This window comes from Saccoglossus kowalevskii, chromosome 16 (assembly GCF_978046115.1).
Source record: "Saccoglossus kowalevskii chromosome 16, keSacKowa6.1, whole genome shotgun sequence".
In the NCBI taxonomy this organism is placed as follows: domain Eukaryota; kingdom Metazoa; phylum Hemichordata; class Enteropneusta; family Harrimaniidae; genus Saccoglossus; species Saccoglossus kowalevskii.
The window spans coordinates 23,861,482-23,865,361 of NC_140656.1; the positions used below are offsets into that span (position 1 = coordinate 23,861,482).

At 33.2% G+C, this 3,880-nt stretch overlaps 1 long non-coding RNA gene across 1 annotated transcript; it reads left to right on the plus strand.

The window, feature by feature from the left end:
- Positions 1-238: 238 nt before the first annotated feature.
- On the plus strand, positions 239-1,049 carry LOC144363086 (uncharacterized). The gene is made up of 2 exons (XR_013422678.2): positions 239-328; positions 807-1,049. It is a non-coding gene; the product is annotated as an uncharacterized LOC144363086 (long non-coding RNA).
- The last annotated feature ends 2,831 nt before the right edge of the window (positions 1,050-3,880 follow it).

The window sequence follows — 3,880 nt, forward strand, 5'->3', positions numbered from 1 at the left end:
TGATTAAAATAAGATCCTGGTTGGCTTAATATATTTTTATTTTTTATATAATTACTATAATTATTATTTAATTATTTACTATAATTATTATTTATTTTAATTATTTTTGACGTTACAATTATTTTGCTGCAAGAATGGTTTTGTTCGTGAAAGCCACCTGGATCTGAACAACCCGCATAGGAACTCTCATTCCAGTCTCACAATTTACGAGAAAAACAGCAGCCAATCAAATTCGTTGTAACATGTGCAAGATTACGCGAGTGTAATTGTTTTTGTTATGGTCGCCATTTTGTTTTTCGTCAGCGTGAAGATTTCGGAGTTGTTATTGGTAAGTATATTGTGTATTTATAGATTCGTTTCTTGATAAAAAAAAACGCCAGACAACTTTAGACAACTGACAGTGTATGTATGACATGATATTGTGAAAATTGAAGCAATTTTGTTTGTAATTTGTAACATCCATTCAATCACTATTTGTTATTTTGCGTCGGAGGTTAGCTGCAGTTCTGTAGCTCACTTGGTTTCGCTGTCGGTTATTTCGTTCGTCGTGGTTTTAACGCGAAACCAGAGAGCTACAGTTCTATCCTATGCGAGTTGCTCTATTTTACCGACCTGAAATCAGGTCGGGCCGTAACAGCAGTTTTTTTTCATTATTTTCGCCTCAAGTTTCTACTGTCGATGGGTTCCGAAACTTTTTCATCAATTATTTTGAGGACGATGGTCCGAAAACTACAGCGAAATCGTGACGTAACGTGAATAGGAGCTGTAAATACAAGTGAACTAATTATTAATTTTATTTCTTTTAGTTTCAGATTGTTTCTGTTTGTTAGCTACTATGTCGTATGTAGTTTTGGTTTTAAAAAGGGGTTTTTGAATAAAGCTGGAAACCTCCCAGTGGATACACCAGAAAAAAGATTCTCCGGAATACAGATGAAATTATTGGATTGAAAAATGGTTGGCTGTGCCCAGCAGAGCTGATATGATTGTTTTTAGCCTGTTGGAATCAATTTTTTGGTCAAAAAATAAAATGCAGTTGTATTGTCAACAAGGATCACCCCCTAGGAACATGGTTTTATAGTTCTAAATGTGTGTAGGGAACAAAGTATAAAACTGTTTTCACAGCAATTAAGACACATTGGCAATTGTTAATAATTTATTAAAAAAGACAACTGATGTCTCTGTACATGTTTTCCCAGCATGGGGACAGATCCAATAAAGGAAATTTTGTACTACAAGTAATAATTCATATGCAAGATACAGCTTTTAACTACAATTTCTGTAGTCAATCACAAATAACATGTCTGACTCATACTAAGGGAAAATTAGGTAAAAAAAAGGTTTTACAAATTTAATTAGTTATTTATTATTGAAGTTTGTCAAAATCTACTTGACATTGGATTAAAAATATCCCCAAAATAAGAATTTTCACATATTCAGAGATATTTGTTTGAATCTGTTGTATAACAAATACAGATCCTCATGTCACACTTGTAAATTATGACAATATGATCAATTCTCCTTTACCACTGAATAACATTATGAAAATGCTTATTCTTCAAATGTTTTTAATCAGATGACAAATATAAAAAATACAAAGCCAATCTGATTATACCAACCTCACACTGATATTAATGGCACATTCAGTCCTCTGTACCAGTGCTTGATGAGCTATTCTCAATTATTGCATCAGATTCTTACACTGTCACTGCTAACACTATCACTATCTGTATCAGCACAGTAATGAATAAGATGTATTTCAATATAACTACTCTCATCTTACAACTGTGATATAATACTTTGTCTTTCAATTGATTTATTACCAGACATGAAGCAAAATATTCATAAAGTTTCACCAGTCTGCATACAAAATAACGGAATGAGATGGTTTGTCATCTCTCCCAAATTCCTGTACATACAACTCTATCAAATAAAGGACCATAGTGAATAACATGATGAACATTTTTCATATCAATTAATACCCATTCTAAGAGCTGTTGTACAAAAAATAATATGCAACTCTGTATGCGACACTTTCGTCATTTCTTTTAAGTGAGACTCTTATACCACAGAATCAGTTTCGCTGTGGTACATCCCAATGTAAGAAATTGAGGCAGGATATTCCCTTCAAAGTAATCATATAATCTAGATGTATAATCAAGTGATGAACAGTAGACAAGTGTACGTGGAAACTGGTCAGTTTCCTCTCTCAACTTATCAACCATCCAGTAAAAAGTTGAGGGGATATCACATACAATTTTCAAAACACCATATATAACATTAGCCTTATTGGGACAAACATTTATATTATTACAGTCTGAAATGGAGACTGTCCTTGATCTGTGACTGTAACCAATTTGGATGCTGTTGCGGTCAATGCACATCAGGAAAATAGGATCATAGTTCTCCTAAATAGGAAAAATACACTCTAAGTGCACATTCCTGCTCTTTGCGCCTGCCTTTGTTACTTTGAGCAATAGTCTGCTTTCCCCTGTAAAGAGCAAAAATGAAGATACTCAACATGTGTAACTTAATTTAATATAGATACCGGTAATTCATTTTTCCTCTGTCTTAGGGGCTTGAGGATTTGAAACTTGGAAGGAGTGTGAACAAATTTTTGTAAAGCATTATTTAACTAATTTGTACCATGGCTGTCACAAATTGGGCAGTTTTGGCAAATCAAATAGTTATAAGTAGAGAATAATCACCTGCGCATGGCAGTTGGCTATAGCGTGTCATTGTTCACATATAAGCATCTACTCATAAGCCTACATTTTTAACGTGTTGTTTATCATCACTTGGGACTCAATTCCTGCATGTGCACAGGTGACAATCCTCCCGCTTTAATTTGTAGCAAATTTGATGCCTATGTTTTGATCTCATATTCGATGGTTATGGCTTTAAACAACAAATTCTAAAAAGCTGTGGTACAATGTGTTGTTAATGAATGATATACTCACCACTTTGGAACTGTATGAACTTCATCAACCACTAATAAAATAATCTTGTTACCATGTTTTCCCTTTAATATTTCAATATTTTGTGTATTCTTTAAGTAAGCCTTTGACGACCAAAATTTTAGGTCAGCGTCGAGATTCAATTTTGTTATTGTTGCTGCTGACAAACCACAATTTCTGATGAAAAATATCTAAAGAAAAAAAGAAGCACATTAACATTAATTTGTAATTAATCAAGTTTGTATCAATCAACTGAATTATTTTTTTTAGGGGGAAGTAAAGTAGAATTCTACTAAAATCATTTTATTAGATACATAGGTACATACCTGGTCTTTTATCAGGGACACCAAAGGTGATACAATTATGATTGCTCCATCAGTTGGTGATTATAACATTGAAAACATTTCCCATATCCAGTTGGCAGAATTGCAAGTACATCATTTTTACCTAAAAGATACTTTATAGCCAATTTTTGTTCTCCTTTCAACTGTGTGGGATAGACATTGAACTTCTCACAGACCTTAAAATTAAATAGTAAAAAAATAACATAGGTCACAGTCATGTATAAGTAGTACCACTCGAGCAGTGTATTACTATAGAACAGATAAGCATTGGTCAGATGCATTTGTTTGGGGGCTTAACTTTTTAATCAAATAAACTGATGTGACTATATAGCATAAGGGGATGTTTATTATTTTATAAAAAAATGCAAGATACAGCTAGGTAGTGCGAGATGTACACATAGTCCCTCTATCCCTGGTCTGGAAATGAGGATAGAGGGATTGTGACAGGGAGTAGTATTAGTGAGATCCTAGTTTATTTTCTTTTTTTCTTGGTTAAAGATTGACAGTACTGGTAAACACTAGCCATTGTTAGATGCAGTAATACAAAATACTAGTAATTTTACGACTTGTGTATATTGAATA